Consider the following 18,672-nt stretch of genomic DNA (forward strand, 5'->3'; position numbering starts at 1 on the left):
TTTCCTTCTCCAATGCATGAAAGTGAAAAGTGAAAGTGAAGTCGCTCAGTCGTGTCCGACTCTAGCGACCCCATGGACTGCAGCCTACCAGGCTCCTCCGGCCATGGGATTTTTCCAGGCAAAAGTACTGGAGTGGGGCGCCATCTTTATTCTCTACTGCATGTGATTTCAGAGGCAAAAATGTCCTCTGGTGTCCTTGTTCTTATATCCCTTGTTGCCTATTGGTTTCCCTAGAGATTCCTTCTAAATAGAACCTGATGCTTACAGTTCTTTCATGGTTTTACAGGAGCCCTATTGATGTGGTGGTTAGGTATGTGGATAGGGATAGGCATTCTATATTCCTATGATTCAGCTTCAGTATTTTTACTGAGATTGTGTCCCTGGTCGATGACCTTCACAAGTGCTTGTCAGTTTTTATCTTTTCCTATCCCTTTAGGTGACAGGAAAGCTAGAGGGGGCCAGATTTAGATATTTCCCTTCCTCCAGGGAACTTAGGTTCTGGTAAAACTCAAGTCAATTAGACTCTGATAAAATAGTTTTCAATGAGTATAAGCCTCAGTTTATTTCAAAATGGTTATTTCCTCCTTCTCCCTTTTTAAAGCATGGAGGGAATTTTACTTTAATTTCTACCTGAGAAACTAGTGGGGCTCCTGGTGGTAAAACTTGGAGAAGTGTGGAGGCTTTCCTAAGGTTAAGCTCACAAAACATTCTCTCTGTCAAGCTAGTCTCCAATACTTAATTACACTTTAAGTGTTCCTACCCAGGTACAGCAAGAGATTCTGCTTCCCATAAACTGTGATTCTCTGTGTTTGCCTGTGTTTACAGTTTGGGGGCAGCAGTTTGCCCTGTGGTTCCAATTCTTTGATGAATCTATAGAGTTATTAACTTTCAATTTGTTCAGCTTTTTGCTTGTTAAAAGGATGGGAGTTACAACCTCAAAGCTCTTTACATGCTGAACCTAGCTTTATAAATGCTACTTTACCGAATTATTCATCCTCATTTGCTTATAAGTACTTAATATTCTTTAATCATTAAAAATCTGACTATTCAGGGACATAAGCCCATCAGTCACCAGTTACTTCAGCTACTGTGAAAATGTGTAGACTTTATTTTCCTGACCTGCTGGAAAACAGAACTGGTTCTCCTGATCTTCACAACATACATCCTGACTTCTGGTTCCAGCCTTGATCCTAAAAGGTCTATCTGTGATTTGAGACATATTTGATCTTCACTAGCATATGAATAATTGGTAAATTATTTTACTATGAATGTGATTAGCAAGTCTCTTTTACTATATTTGGCCAAAGGCCAAATACTTACTGTTAACGGAAAGGTTGCTTTCCCTCTGGAAATTTATGAAAGAAATGGCAAATTATTAGAAGTTGAAAGTAGTTCTGTTTTACTTATATGCCATTCCCTGAAAGTACTTCTATACTATTTGGCAGAAATTTTGGTAGAAAATACCAAAACACTGCATCGTTGTTGTTATTTAGTCACTAAGTGGTTTCCAACTTTTTTGTGACCCTGGGACTGTAGCCTAACAGGCTCCTCTGTCCATGGGATTTCCCAGGCAAGAATACTGGAGTGGGTTGCCACTTACTTCTCCAGGGGATCTTCCCGGCCCAGGGATTGAATCTGCATCTCCTGCATTGGCAGGCAGATTCTCTACCACTGAGCCCTCAGGGAAGCCCAAAATACTGCATACCAAAAGTTAATGGTATGCGAGAAAACTAATGAATTGAAGAGGATTAAAAAATCAATGGTTTCTAAACTCAACTTTGAAAAATTACCATGTTGAAAAGAATTTGTTGTGATATAGTCATGATGAACCATGCAGGTCAAACTAAAGGATTGGGAGAGGGTTGCTATTTTTAAGTTATATACTATATAGTGAGTTTGGCAACTTTCATACAACCAAAACAAACTATCTGCACTGTTAAAATATTGTTAACAGTCACCATATTTTCACATATCCACTTTGAGTTCATGCTTTAATGACTTTTTAAATAAAATGACAGATGAGAATTGCACTAAAAAACCTCAAATTTTCACTTAATATTTGTCCTTAGTAGAAAGAAAATGCCTTCATGGATAAAAAGACAAGAGAAAAAATACAAGCTAAACCTTAAGGGAGGTGGGGACTAGTGATGTATAAAAATTTAATAAGCTTCAGTATTCCTACTATGCTGTAACTTCATTTGTTAAAGAATGGTATAAGTAGCAGTTCTCTGAGTAATGTGAATAAAGGTTATTAGCAATAATAATGGTTTGCTAGCTGATATATTTGCAGATTAAGCAACCTCTGCCATGGAGGTTAGTAATATTTCAAAGATATTGCTCAAAAGAGAATAGAATGAGTATTTTATTTCTGTATCAAGAAAACTAGGCTCATTATCAAAGTGTGTGACAGCAGAAGTCTTGCTTCTCTCATTTTTCAGTTTAATGAGTGGTGAGAATTCTACCCAGTACTGAAAATTTCATGACATTTTACTCGTTGGATCATATGGTGCTCTAGAATTATGCTCAGACCTTCTGCTACTCTGTTCTTGTTAAAGATCACATCAGAAAATGCAACATCCTATTTCATATCCAGGTCAGTTTTATAATAATAATTAATAATGTATGTAAGTTTCTCCATTAGGACTGCATTTTTCCCATTTTTGTAGTGAAAATAAATAGTCAGTGCTAAATTTCCAAAATGGCCACCAGGTTTCTGACATTTGAGTTTTCATTCATGCCTTTAAGAAAGAAGCTTTGAAACTTTCATAAAATAGCTGCAGGGTGCCAAGTGTACTGACTAGCTAGACTGGTGGTCAGAAATGCAGATGTGGATCAACCATGTGATTATTTTCTTGATAACACTAGGAATTCAAGAAGGTCTCTAAAAACATGGCTCTGAAATTAAGGGCACTGTGCATGCAGTTTAGTCTGATCCATGCAACTTTGTGAACTGTCCATCGGGTTGCCTTGTTTCATGACTTCTTCTAGTGGAAGTCAGAACCACTCAAATTATATGACTAATTCCATTTCTTTTCAGTAACTATTACTATTTCATCTGAACTCACCCTATTGCAAATGCCATCAGTAGTTCTGTGAACATTAGTATTAGTAGCAACTCTCAGTACTGGCCAATTTGGCTAAAATAACAAAATTTATACTAAATCACTTAAGTAAATCTTGCCTAGATGATCAGGCATTATTTTCCAGATGCTATTCTGAACGGCACAATTAAAATTATTTTGGAGAGAGAACAGAGTACGCTTTAGCTTGCCTGAGACTGTGGTCCAGAAAGCCAGGAAGGAACTAGCCCAGAGTAGCTGATGGTGCCTAAGCCCAAGGCCCTCTAATCACAGTCAATTTAGGGAGCAAAAGATCAACACCAGAGACCTGCAGACATACGGCTGGAGTGGTCTGGAGGCTCAACTTATGAAGGTAATGATCATAGTTCATGGTATAACCCCAGAGAAGTAAAGAATCAAACCTAAGATTTGAAGATAAATATGGTAATAAAGGTATAAACTCATGTACCACAAAAGAATTCCTTAGTCCCTTGGTTTTCAAATATTGCTGTGTCCTTGAATCACTGATGGGAAAATTATTTGAGGAACAGATGTTAAGCAGTTTCCTTTAAGATAGGGAGCTAAAGTTTTTCAAAAAGATTTGCAGTTTATATCTGTTTATATCAAAGCCCCATTCCTTTTCCCTTTCAGGAACTGGCAGGCACAAATGTTTCTTTCCCTTCCCACTTCAGGTCCGGACTTATATCCAGCATAAAAGAAGAGAGTTCCTAACTCAAGAAGTAAAGAAGACTAGCAGATTGCAAAGGAGCCCTTCAGAAGCATCTTGATTTCATTCTTGAAATAAAAACTTCTCTCTTAAATTAAAAGTCATCACCGCAGGTTCTGAAAGTGTGGTCCCAGACCAGCATCTTCAAGATCAACTGAGAATATTTCAGAAATGCAAATTAACTCCAGAGCTACTGAATCAGTAAGTCTGAGTGTGGAGCTTGCCCATCATCATTGTAACAAACCCTCCAGATGATTTTGATATATAACTCAAAGTTTGAGAAGCACTGGATGATGTGACCTATTCACTAATTTTTTCCTGAATTGGTGGGTAGTCCTATGATCTATATACCATTAAGATTTTCAGATTCAATTGTCTTTGTCCTAAGTATTTATTCAAATACATCTGCCCTGGCCTGACTGCATATTTTACTCATAGTTTTAAAAGTTAGAGGGAACATTTGCTATCAGTCTCATTAAAAGGAATCTGAAGTACTTGTGTGGATAGTCCACATTCCCAGAGGTATTCTGAACCAAAAATGAACCTATAATTTTTCAGGACATCCATTTTCTGTCTGTTACCTTATGAACAATCTGGAATAGCCATAAGAGGAAAAAGTCTTAAATTAGAGGGCTCAACTAAGTCTTTGGCTTCTCCTATAACTAGAAGCAAGATATGACAATTTTATGAGTCTCAATTTTCACATAAAGTAGAAATAATAAAGTAAAATGAAAATAAAAATACTTCACATGGTGATAACTGAAAGATTATTTATGTGAGGGAGAAAAATCCTACCCAAAATTAATTTGCACATTTTACCTAACAGTTCTGTGTTCAGCTGTCTTAGGGCTTCCCTGATAGCTCAGTTGGTAAATAATCTGCCTGCAATGCAGGAGACCCTGGGTTGATTCCTGGGTTGGGAAGATCCACTGGAGAAGGGATAGGCTACCCACTCCAGAATTCTTGGGCTTCCCTGTGGCTCAGCTGGTAAAGAATCTGCCTGCAATGTGGGAGACTTGGGTTCAATCCCTGGGTTGGGAAGATCCCCTGGCGAAGGGAAAGGCTACCCACTCCAGTATTCTGGCTTGGAGAATTCCATGGACTGTATCATCCAGAGGATTGCAAAAAGTTGGACATAACTGACTTTCACTTTCACTGCTGTCTTAAACTATTCTGTGGCAAAAAGAATGTCCACCCTTCTGTAAAAGTTATCCACATGGTAACACCCAGATTTGTGATGCATTACCTGACATTGCAGAAGGGATTTAGCAGATGTGCTTAAGGACTTTGAGATGGACAGAGTAAATGAAGGAAGAGGGTCATGAGTCAGAGAATACAGGCACCCTCTAGAGGCTGGAAAAGGCAACAAAATAAATATTTCCCTAAAGCCTCCTAAAAAGACTACAGCCCTATTGACAACTTGATTTTAGACCAGTGACATTCAGGTTGTACTTCGTACCTTCAGAAATGCAAGATAATAAATTTGTGTTATTTTAAGCCACTAAAGTTGTTACTTTTCTATGGCAGTAGTAGGAAACTAATATTCCTATATTTATTCTCTCTTAAGCTACTTTAAGATGTAAAACAGGGGTGTGTCCCACACATAAGCATAAAAGGACCACTGACATCCAAGTGCATCCCAGCTGCTGCTGCTAAGTCACTTCAGTCGTGTCCGACTCTGTGCGACCCCATAGACAGGAGCCCACCAGGCTTCCCTGTCCCTGGGATTCTCCAGGCAAGAACACTGGAGTGGGTTGCCATTTCCTTCTCCAATGTATGAAAGTGAAAAGTGAAAGTGAAGTCGCTCAGTCATGTCCGACTCTGTGCGACCCCATAGACTGCCGCCCACCAGGCTCCTCCATCCATGGGATTTTCCAGGCAAGAGTACTGGAGTGGGGTGCCATTGCCTTCTCCAGTGCATCCCAGAAGCATCATTAAAAAACATTGGCAAGGTAGTTACTAGAGGTAAGCATTATGTACCCTCCTTTCACTGAATCAGAGAGTAACTCATCTTAAGAAAACAGTCAAATCACCATTTGGGAATGAAGCTGGGCCTTTGAACTTTTCAATTTGCTTTTGAGAAGAATGTTTCTTCTCTGTCTTTTGCAAAAGTTGAGTACAGAGTCTTAGCTGCCCTAGCCACCAAAATATAGAGCTATACTTACCATTATGTTCCCCCAGGGAGAAATCAGAAATTAGCATAGTGGAACAATGAGTTTTTTGCAAGTGCCTGAAGGATTTGTGTTTGCCTACACTGTAAGAAAATATGTAAGGAATGAACCATGAGCTTCTTGATTAAAAAAAAAAAAAAATGCACCCAATTGCTTCACCAGTGGAAGTACATTCTAATAGTTTTGAAAAGAAATTGAAATATATCATATTGATACTGTGTTTTGCCAGGACTGCAAACAACCAGGATATCTTTTTTATTTTCAAGATGTATAATGGTAATATTTCAAGTACAAACAGCAACATGAACTGGGTGAAATATGGGATTCCAAAGAGGTTTAAGCAGTTTCTCTACAAACTAGAGAGAAGTATTTCTGAGATGCTTACAGATGGTGATCATCTCACTGTATCCTCCCATGGTAGAGAGTAGAGAGAGCAAGCTCCCACGTCTTTTTCACAGGGGCACTAATTCTATTCAAGAGGGCTCCACCTTCATGACTTAATTACCTCCCAAGGGCCCTACCTCCTAGTAACATCACACTGGGGCTTACGATTTCAACATATAAATGGGGGTATTACACAAACATCAGCCGATAGCAGAGGATAAATATTCAATCATTATACCCTCCCTAGCAAAGTCAGTGTTTCATGAAAGGAATCTTTTAACTGTGGGACCAAGTGGACTACCCTCGAGGAACATTATGCAGGCCAACAGGGTCTTGAGACATGTATCTGGGATGAAGATCTGGCTATTGACACTGGAATGAGTGGGAGGGTGGCTGCAAGGGATACTGGCCTGTACACCTGCAGTATTTCACAATCCTTAGGTAAAGAACTCTGGACTGGAAGTCAGACTGTCCAGGGTTGGAATCCAGAACGATCACTTCATACTTTGTCTGGAATTTTTCAAAGACCCAGTTACCAGTCTGTAGGATGGAGATGTGCGTCTCACTATACAGCTTTCATCAGTATTAAATGGGACAATCAAAGAACTTGCCTAATCTTGTGCATGTAATGAACATTCAGTAACGTTAAATATTATCAAAATTACGATGATGACTGATGATTATGCTGGGCCTGCTGCTAAAGTAACATAGGTCATAGCTGAGAGAAAGGCAGAGGGAAAAGGAACAACCTATGCTATCTTATTCTGTCTTTTTTTTTTTTAAACCAAAGTACATCACAAGCTGCTCCAGACCTGGGTTATGGAAGATACCAAGTCATGTTCTTGTGGGACAAAATAGGAAGTAGCAGACTGGTTTTCAACTACATAAATACAAGAAAAGAAGGTGAACGGTGTCCCTATGTATAATTGGTGAGCTGGATGACAAGAGTCTTGATCCCTAGGCCAAGGAAAATCTAGCTGCAAATAATAATGCTAAACCTCACACACAAATAAAATCTGACCACTTTGTGCACTCCCAAAATGAGAATTGACACTAGCTGGTTGTGTGTCCTAGTTCACATGCCTTTCTCGTGATAGTCCAAGCCCCCAGAAGTCAGCGCTCAGTACACTAACACCAAGTCGTCACTGGTGACTAGCGGACTCCTGAGCAAAGCTGAAACAGATCATCTTCTCCAGAGCCACTTACACTTCGAATATGGCTCAACCTACCACATGTGACGTAAGTAAAGAGGAGTAACCATATCCCACCAAGTGGATGTAGCAGAAGAGAGACCTTGTTTGCAAAGATACACACTGAAACAAGACATCCATGGAGGAATAAAAATGAAGGATGGAAAGTCACAATGGTTTTTCCTGTTTATGTAAAGTAACTGGGTCTTGAATGAATTTCTGTCCCTGGACTTTTGACTATGGCCCCACGCCCTCACTATTAGATGTATCTCAAGTTGGTTTCCCTTACTTCAAATCAAATAATTCAAACAACTTAATCACATAACCTCTGCTACTGAATCATGGATTTTTGCCTCAATGATTACACTCTAGCTCATTTTGAAAATATTACCATAACAAGTGGTGCTGGGAAAACTGGTCAACCACTTGTAAAAGAATGAAACTAGAACACTTTCTAACACCATACACACACAAAAAAACTCAAAATGGATTAAAGATCTAAACGTAAGACCAGAAACTATAAAACTCCTAGAGGAGAACATAGGCAAAACACTCTCCGACATACATCACAGCAGGATCCTCTATGACCCACCTCCCAGAATATTGGAAATAAAAGCAAAAATAAACAAATGGGACCTAATTAAACTTAAAAGCTTCTGCACAACAAAGGAAACTATAAGCAAGGTGAAAAGACAACCTTCAGGATGGGAGAAAATAATAGCAAATGAAGCAACTGACAAACAAATAATCTCAAAATATACAAGCAACTCCTACAGCTCAATTCCAGAAAAATAAATGACCCAATCAAAAAATGGGCCAAAGAACTAAATAGACTTTTCTCCAAAGAAGACATATAGATGGCTAACAAACACATGAAAAGATGCTCAACATCACTCATTAACAGAGAAATGCAAATCAAAACCACTATGAGGTACCATTTCACGCAGCATGGCTACGATCCAAAAGTCTACAAGCAATAAATGCTGGAGAGGGTGTGGAGAAAAGGGAACCCTCTTACACTGTTGGTGGGAATGCAAACTAGTACAGCCACTATGGAGAACAGTGTGGAGATTCCTTAAAAAACTGGAAGTGAAACTGCCTTATGACCCAGCAATCCCACTGCTGGGCATACACACTGAGGAAACCAGAAGAGAAAGAGACACGTGTACCCCAATGTTCATCGCAGCACTGTTTATAATAGCCAGGACATGGAAGCAACCTAGATGTCCATCAGCAGATGAATGGCTAAGAAAGCTGTGGTACATATACACAATGGAATATTACTCAGCCATTAAAAAGAAAACATTTGAATCAGTTCTTATGAGGTGGATGAAACTGGAGCCTATTATACAGAGTAAAGTAAGCCAGAAAGAAAAACACCAATACATTATACTAACGCATATATATGGAATTTAGAAAGATGGTAACAATAACCCTGTATACGAGATAGCAAAAGAGACACTGATGTATAGAACAGTCTTTTGGACTCTGTGGGAGAGGGAGAGGGTGGGATGATTTAGGAGAATGGCATTGAAACATGTATAATATCATATATGAAACGAATCGCCAGTCCGATTTGATGCATGATACTGGATGTTTGGGGCTGGTGCACCGGGACGACCCAGAAGGATGATACGGGGAGGGAGGAGGGTTCAGGATAGGGAACACATGTATACCTGTGGCAGATTCATGTTGATATATGGTAAAACCAATACAATATTGTAAAGTTAAAAAGCAAAATAAAATAATTTTTAAAAAAAGAAAAAAATATTACTAAAACTTCCTCTTGAATAGTGAGTAATGGGCAGAAAGTATTATCATAACTACAAGGGTATAAACTTAAGTCGTTAAAGGTTTACACGTGTGTCAGTACTACTTTATAGAGATAACACTATCACAACTCTGATTCCAAATAACCTGAGCCATCTGAAAATCCACTAAATATCCTGAGCAATCTTAGTATCACTGGGAGTCACACCATGCAGTGTAAAAGTCCAGATTACTGGAAACTTATAAATACACACACCCATATTTTTTTACATTGTTTGCCAAGTAAACAATGCATAAATGTTTTAAAAAAAATCCTTATATTTTAGTTGTTGGTTTGTTTTGATGAGAATAACTGAAAATATCCAAAGGGAAGGTTAATGCCACAATATACATTTTTATTGTTTTAATGACCACACACATCTGAAGTGACTTAGCACAGCAGAGCACATACACTAAAAGGCTAATATATATTCAATGGATTAGTGAAGAGGATGGTAGGCAGAGGGGATTCAAAGACTTTGAATTGGGGGGTTCACACTATAAGGGGTAAAATGCACACAGTGCTTTCATGAGCCTGTATATCTAGTAACAGCACGGTTTACAGTCCAGCCTTGTCTCTTGGCTGAGAGAGTAGGCTTGAGGCAGGGGATATATGGGCCCCAGGTTGAGCAGCTGGATCCTGGACCCTGTGAACTGATACTCCGAGATGAAGATAATAGCAGGAGCCAGGAGGAGCTAAGACTTGTCCAGATAAAAAGATAAAGAGATCACATATTTCTCAAGGAAACCTTACCAACTACACATGAACAGAAAAGCTCCTCAGGGACCAAAAAGGTAGGGGTGGGGGGGGCGCCACCTATAGGAGGTGATGTCAATCTACACACAGGCAAAGCCAGATGATTGGCCAGAAGAAACCTGGAAAAAATGCCCCATAAACGTGATTCATAGTACCCTAAGGGTGCAACTCACTCTCTCTGAGCCAGCCCATGTGAGTCTATTGACACATACTCTTCCCTCATAATAAACGCTTTACTTATTTCACTACTTTCCATCTCTTTGTAGAGATTCATTTCTACAAAGTCGAGGGATCAGGGTGTTGTCACAGGCCCTCGGGGTCTTGTGGCTAGGATTCAGCACTCTCACTGCTGTGGCCTGACTTCAGTCTCTGGTTGGGAAACTGAAATTGTGCTTCAAGCCGCTGCAGGCTGACATCACCCAAAATCAGGCTGGCCTCTAGTTGCAGGATGTGAAGCCCAAGTGAATTGTCTAAAAGCTTGCAAAGCCACAGGCTAGGAAACCAGAAGAAATCTGAACAACTACAAAACACGCAAAAGCAAGATTCAGTACCCCAAATTAAGCAAGACTTAGTCAAAAGGTGGGACTTGGCAAGCACCTCTGGACAGAAAGCAGTAAGTGGAATGGCCAAGTCCATGGAAAAGTTAGAGGGCACCATGCTCCCCTCCCCTGAGAGAACTGATTTGGGGTTTCTCCCTAAATCACCTAATGCTGGGTTCCCCACCTCAGGAACTTTGAAAAAAAAAAAATACTAATACATTCAGTTCACTTGATACCAATTTAGTCAGAATCTCTAGGGGTTCAAAGGGGGCTTCCCCCATGGCTCAAACAGTAAAGAATCCATCTGCAATGCATGAGAAACAGGAGACATGGGTTTGATACCTAGCTTGGACAGACCCCCTGAAGGAAGAAATGGCAACCCACTCAAGTATTCTTGCCTGGAGAATTCCATAGACAGAGAAGCCTGGTGGGCTACAGTCCACAGGGTCACGAAGAGTTGGACATGACTAAGCAATGGAGCACGCATGCACGCCAGGGGTTCAAAACACACAAGCATTTAGAACTACTAATTTTACTAGCAAGAATTATCTAACTCAGGGAAATGCTGATGGTGAAATGTAGGTTCTTATAAGGAATTCCCTGCAACCAAACCTTCCCAGGGGCATGAGCACAAAGCTGGTAAGGTCACAGGGCTTACAGGGTCAACAGCAGCCATGTCAGGAGGGAGCTGCCTAGACACTAAGCCAGTTCAGAGGAGAGGCTTAGCACTGAATAGCAGAAAAAGATTTTATCAACTTGTTCACAACTTGATGGCTAGAATGAAGTATATCCGAAAATGAATGATCACAAAACGGTTATGACTTAACAGCATATGTAAGTGCCTATGAAAAGCAAGCAATGAGATATGCCCTAAATTCTTTACAGCTTCAATCCAGGGCATAATATAGGCCTTCTGCCTAAAATTCATCAAAAGCATTTAATTTCTAAAAGCTGCTACTGGTCAAAATGTTCACAAGTTCATTTCATGCAAAAACAAAATAAAACCGAAAAATCTAAGCAGCTGATCCTTATAGCTGCACTATTTTTCCACCCTGAAAAGTAGTGGGCTTCTGTGTATTTCTAGATGTTTTTCCTCCTAAAATGTGCACTTGACAACTGAAATGAGATGCCATGCCCTCCTCTGTCTGAGAGTCAGAAAAGGGGCTTCCAGTCTTTGCCCCGAGGAGGTAAGAGCCCTCTTGGAATGTGTCCATCATTAAAACAGTGCTTGAGGGCATTTACCTGCTCATATTTTAATTATTGTTCTACTCATGTTATTTATGTTAACCCTCTGGGAAGTCAACCTCAAGCCCACTTTTAGCAATGTTTTCCTTTTTTATAAAGATATTTGGGCTTGGACCAAAAAATAAACTGCTTTTTAACATTCATCGTATTCACTCGCAGTACGGTGAAATTAACCCCTCTACAGGACCGGTGCTGGAGGGCAAGATAAACATACCACATGAGCTAACAATTTAACCTGAGTCAGCATAATAATTCTGTTATTAGAGAACTCTATTGTACTGATTGGCATACATCAGCATAAAAATCAACTTCAGAGTAAGCACCAAGCCCTTTCCCCAAATGTAGGTGCACTGCTGCAGGTCCCCACCTGCTCCCACTTTTTTCCTGTCAGAGGAAGCTGAAAAAACTTAAAGCCAAAGAAGGGTTTATTTTTGCAACATCACTTAAGTCTGGAAAAGACAAGGTTTACTTGGTAAATAAACTATTTTCTTACTTTAAATATGTAACTTGAAGAGGTCAATTCTGTGCAACAGGGGAAGAAAAAGGAGCAGATAACATACTGGAGCACACAGGGAGAAAGCAATGTTAAAGTCTGGGTCTGGTGTGTGTCCAGTCTAGGGTGAAAGATAAGAGATCACTGGATGATTTTGAAATGTGAAAGAAGACAGAAGTTCATTCTCTTGAGGGTCTCCTTGAGGACAGATTAATTCTTGGATGTCCTTGAAATTCAGTACTTTCTCTGTTCTAAGAGCAAAAGCTCTCTCAGGGAAACTTTACCTCTACCCTTTCTATTCTCTCTAACTGCAATTTAGCAAATTTATTTAGTTTCATGTTGTAAGGTTTCAGAAGACAGAAATCACATATTATTGATTAGTGCAGCCTCATGGTGCCTAACTCTCAGTATGTTTCCATCTGTTTATTAGTTGCTTCGTTCAGGGTAGGTAATAAGATATCTGAAAAATTTACTCAGAGCATCTCAAAGTGGAAGCTCCTTTGCCAGCAGGTGTCGCCTCCCGTATTTGGCATGTGGAAATAAGAACCAAGTATATTATGGAAAATAAATATATTTTGATGTGAAAGTGAAAGTCGCTCAGTCATGTCCAACTCTTTGCAACCCCATGGATTGTATAGTCCCTGGAATTCTCCAGGCCAGAATACTGAAGTGGGTAGCCTTTCCCAACCCAGGGTTCAAACCCAGGTCTCCCACATTGCAGGTGGATTCTTTACCAGCTGAGTCACAAGGGAAGCCCAAGAATACTGGAGTGGGTAGCTTATCCCTTCTCCAGGGGATCTTCCTGACCCAGGAATTGAACCGGGGTCTCCTGCATTGCAGGCGGTTTCTTTATTTACCAACTGAGCTATGAGGGAAGCCATATATTTTTGACATATATAAGGTCAAAGTACATATCCAAATAGGTAATTAATCTTATAAATAAAACCATTTTTAAAAACTATGAACATAAATTGCTTAAATGTAAGGACTTGGGAGTCACATATTATAAAATACTCTTGGACCAAGACTGTAAAGAATTTTTTTTCATCCCTGTTCTTTATGACCTTCATCTTGTAAAGCTAAGATGGCAGGAACTCTAAGCACTTTATTGCATACAAATATATCTCAGTGTATTCAATGTATCTCAGGGTATTTGATACAGCTCAGTGTATTCAATATATTTCTGTGTATTCAATATATCTTAATTACAATAGTGATGAGCATAATTATCCTGTTTAAAATGTTTATCTTTCTTTTCTGTATGCAGAGCTTCTTGGTGGCTAGCATCTATTTCTATAAATCTTAATTCAACAATTGATGCATATTGTATGTATGTAACTACGAACATGTGTAAAGAACAGAATGCAAAGCATGGTTAAAGTAATCAATGCATTCAAAGCACCAAATGTGTTCACATGCCTGAAAGAAATTCTATATAACTGAAAGCTGCTTAGTACTAAAAGATGAAAACCAAAAATCCATTTTAATAAGAATGTGCTGAATTTTTTAGAATTTACTCAGTATATGAATAAATGCAAAAGCAAATAATAACACAAGGAGATTTATACAGAACTGCATGTTTTAATTCTTCAGCTCTGGGGGACGATGATCACTATGGGGAAATAAAGAATGGTGATATTAATTCATTTATTAAAAACGGGCTACCTGTCAAAGACAAATAGCCTCAACAAATTATACATGTTGGATACTAGTCATTATATATGTTACAAGTGAAAGCTGGGCCACTACTGACTTTTCAGGCATAAGCAAAGCTCTAATATTCTAGTATGCATGCATGCTACTGGTGTTAACGGCCCTTCCAGCCCTTCCTGCTGTGAATGGTCCCTGAACACTGATGGTTGTGGTTTGCAGGTGGTCATGAGGAGGAATGTATTTCCTGTTAAACTGATGCACACAAACCATCTATAAAAAGCATCAAGGCCTACAGATTATGGTAAAAATAACTCACATCTGAAATTTTGGAATCAAATATTTCAAAGAGTAAATTTGTAGTTTATTTTTCTTCAATCATTACCTCATTGTTTCCCTAAAATGCTATGTCAAAGTTGTAAGTCAAAAATGCTGCTGAATGATTAAAATACTATGTAATTCCTTTCATGTGTCTTTCTCATTTGTTTGCCAAGCTATGTGAAATAGGCTTCCAGGGAAACGGTATACTAACGTGCATTTATGGTAATTCATAGTGCTGAGTTAAGTGAAGTAATAAAACAGCATTTCCTCTAATTTACTGAAGGACAAGGGACTCATTAGGAACTGAAATAAATGACATTTTCATAAAAAATGTGAACTTCCATTGAGACTAACAGTCAGGTGCAAGGAATACACATATATATTTTCGGTTTTTTTATATTTGTCATCATTACATTCACTATCATTCAACCCCAAGCATTTTACTTATTACCACTTCATTACAAGAAAGAAACAAACTGAATGCAATAATGAAAAGTGAAAAAGATTAATTTCAGACACGACTCACAATAGGAATCTGTTGACATCTGATTCTAGCTACAGCAGGGAGCTTAAGGCACAGGTTATGCATCTAACTCTCTGAATGGCATGATACCGTAGTCTAAAACATAAACTATAATCTAGGCTAGGAAATCCAGATTAAAGGAATTACTGAATGAAATTATCCATTCTATGTTAAGTATCTGTTAAGCACATTAGCTTATTCACTCACAGATTAATATGGTATTACTGCACAGTATGTTTAAAAGTCAAGTGTTCTCAAATTATCACTAATTCTACAAAAAATAATACACTTAAGTATGCTTTATATTTTTCCTTTTCTCTAACATATAGCTCTCTCTGCAGAAAAACTTGCAGAACAAAGTTCCTGAGCACGGATTTTGGGAGAACTGTCTAAAATCCAAATGACATCATTTTGAAAGCACTTAAGAATTACCAAGGCTGTGGCCTTGAGAGGTCCTAGTCCTAGAGAGAATGAAGTACAAAGGACAGAGCCCAACGTTCATTACTGCTTTTCCCTTTAAAATCATTTGCCAATTTTTAAGCAAAGGGTGGTGGTGTTGTATATAGTAGTTTCTGATTGTTTGCGACACCATGGACTGTAGCCTGCCAGTCTCCTCTGTTCATGATATATTGGAGTGGGTTGCTGTTTCCTACTCCAAGGGGATCATCCAGACCCAGGATTTAACCCATTTCTCTTATTTCTCCTACACTGGCAGGTGGATTCTTTATCACTGAGCCACCTGGGAAGCAAAGGGTAGGGGCTGAAAACTTGAACAGAGCTTCTAATGGGACTGGGGCAACAAACTGGAGTCGAAGGACATCAAGGAGGAGTGGTCCTGATAAACACCCCAGGTAGGACCCATGAATGTTGATATCAATTACACAACCAAACAAGACTATATATCAAACACTTACATTGATATTTGTGTGTATATGCACACACATAAGCAACATACTTATTTCAAAGCTGACACAGATGAGTAGCTCTAAGACTGAACTGAAATTCTACAATTGTGTTGAATTGAATTAATATAATTAATCCGTTCTCTCTACCTGAAGCAAAAGTGAATCCACTCAAAAAAAGAAATATTCAAAGACTAAAATTACCCCTAAATTTTTTCGTACATTATGGAAAGAGAACATTTCAGTGAAATTTTTCAGGCACATCAAGAAAAAAGAACAAATTACTCAAGGCCAAATGGGAAAAAGGCAACAGAAACAAATCCATGGTAGAAAAAGACATTGAATTATCAGACATAACTATTATTACTTATTACATAACTATTATTTATTACAATAAATATTGTGAGTATTGTCATGTGATTACAAGCTGGAGGTCTTCAGTTGAGAGGTGTAAACTATAAAAATTAACCAAATGGTCATCCTAGGAATAAAAATTTAAGAGTGACTGAAATTTAAAAAACATACTGTGACTCCAGGCATATAATTATATTGAGTATTAGACTCAATATAATTAGACCAAATGAAACTAATACCATCCTTTTTATACATAAGTATAAATTTCTAATAACTACAAATTAAGCAAATTTTCCAAAAAATTACTCTACTGGTATATGAATTTCATCCTTATGCTCAAATATAGGTTGTAGTTTTCATTCTCCATCTATGAAAGTATCATTTTTTATACATATGTGTCAGGTCACTTGAAAATTTCATTTTCCCAGGTGTATTAAAAATGAGTTCTGACGCAGGATCAAGATGGTGAAGTAGGAAGATTCTGACCCCACCTCTTCCCACAGACACATACCAAAACTACTACTACTTCTAGAAAAACTCTGAGAATGACCTTAAGACTAGCAGAAAAGCTCTTCTACAACTAAGGACATAATGAAAAAAGAAAATAATCAAGATGGGTAGGAGGAACAGAGATGAAGTCAAGTCAGGACCCATATCCCCAGTGTAGCCACCCACAAGCAAAAGGGAGGTATCATAAAGGCAGAGTCCCCTCTGAAGGAGCAGGAGTTCAAGCCCCACATCATGCACCCCAGCTCTGGGGACCTGCATCAGGAAGATGAGCCCTGTTAACGTTTGCCTTTGAAAGCCAAAAGGACCTACTTTCAGGAGAGCCTAAGTGCTGGGGAAAAAACAGACTTCACTCTTAAAGGGCTTGTGCACACTCACTTGCTCTGAGACCTAGCACAGAAGGCAGGGGTTTAAAAAGTACTAGGGCCACACAAGAAAAAGACTGACAGATGAACTGTAGGCAAAGTGCCAAAGAGGTCAAGATCTGTTGGAACTTTCTCCAGGGACTGAGGCAGTAGAGGGTGCCATTTTTCAAACTATCCCTCTACCTACTAGCTCAGTGCTCAGTTCAGGGAATCAGTCCAGAATATTCATTGGAAGGACTGATGCTGAAGCTGATACTCCAATACTTTAGCCACCTGATGTGAAGAACTGACTCCTTGGGAAAGACCCTGATTCTGGAAAAGATTGAAGGCAGGAGGAGAAGGGGACGATAGAGAATGAGATGGTTAGATAGCATCACCGACTCAATGGACATGAGTTTGAGCAAGCGCTGGGAGCTGGTGAGGGACAGGGAAGCCTGGCGTGCAGCAGTCCATGGGGTCGCAAAGAGTTGGACACGACTGAGCAACTGAACTGAACATGTGCAAAAATAAGTCTGGACCACTTTTCTATACCATAAACAAAAATAGATTCAAATGTATTAATGCCTGAATGTAAAACCTGAAACCATAAAACTTGCAGAAGAAAGCACAGGCAGTCAGCTATTTGACACCAGTGTTGGCAATATTTTTTTAGATATGTATCCTCAGGTAAGTGCAACAAAAGCAAAAACAAGAGAGACTACACATTTAAAATCTTTTGCACAGCAAAGAAAACCAGCAAAGAACTGAAAAGGCAAAAAACAAAGTGGGAGAAAATGTTTGCAAATCCTACATCCACTAAGGGGTAATACCCAGAACACTTAAATAACATAACTTAATATCAAACAAACAATCCAACTGAGAAAATAAGCAGAGAACCTGAACAGATATTTTTCCAAAAAAGACATATAGATGGCCAACAGGTACATGAAAAGATGCTCAACATCACTAATCAGAAGGGAAATGCAGGGGACTTCCCTGGTGGCACCATGGATAAGAATCCGCCTGCCAATGCAGGGGACACGGGTTCAATCCCTGGTCCTGGAAGATTCCACATGCTGTGGAGCAACTAAGCCCATGTGCTGCAACTGCTGAGCCTGTGTGCTGCCATTACTGAAGCTCACTGGACCTAGAGTCTGTGCTCTGCAGCAAGAGAAAAGTAATGAGAAGCCCTTGCACTGCAACAAAGAGCAGCCCCCGCTCGCCGCAACTGGAGAAAAAAGCCTAAAGGCAGCAAGGAGGGCCCAATGCAGCCAACAATAATTTTAAAAAAATGTTTAAAGGAAATACAGGGCTTTCCGCAGTGGATCAGTGATAAAGAATCCACCTGCCAAGGTAGGATACATGGGTTCAATCCCTGATCTGGGAAGATGCCCCATGCTGCAGAGCAACTAGGCCTGCATGCCACAACCACGAGCTTCTGCCCTAGAGCCCAGGAGCCACAACTATGGAAGCCCGCATGCCTACAGCCCCTGCTCCACAGCAAGAGAAGCCACTGGGAGAAGTCTGTGCACCACTCGCCGCAGCTCCAGAAAAGCTGGGCACCAACGAAGACCCAGCGCAGTCAAAATAATAAAGTCACTGAAAAAAAAGGAAATGCAAATTTAAAGCACGATGTCAAAAAGGCCATTTTAAAAAGACAAAAGTAACAAGTGTCAGTATGTGGAGGAAAAAACTCC

The 18,672-nt window shown here is 39.3% G+C and overlaps 1 long non-coding RNA gene across 1 annotated transcript; it reads left to right on the plus strand.

Annotated features, from left to right (window-relative positions):
* The first annotated feature begins 1,121 nt into the window (after nucleotides 1-1,121).
* Nucleotides 1,122-4,368, plus strand: LOC129658958 (uncharacterized). Its single transcript, XR_008717624.1, has 3 exons — nucleotides 1,122-1,249; nucleotides 2,439-2,593; nucleotides 3,752-4,368. It is a non-coding gene; the product is annotated as an uncharacterized LOC129658958 (long non-coding RNA).
* The last annotated feature ends 14,304 nt before the right edge of the window (nucleotides 4,369-18,672 follow it).

This window comes from Bubalus kerabau, chromosome 8 (genome assembly GCF_029407905.1).
Source record: "Bubalus kerabau isolate K-KA32 ecotype Philippines breed swamp buffalo chromosome 8, PCC_UOA_SB_1v2, whole genome shotgun sequence".
NCBI classification, from domain to species: domain Eukaryota; kingdom Metazoa; phylum Chordata; class Mammalia; order Artiodactyla; family Bovidae; genus Bubalus; species Bubalus kerabau.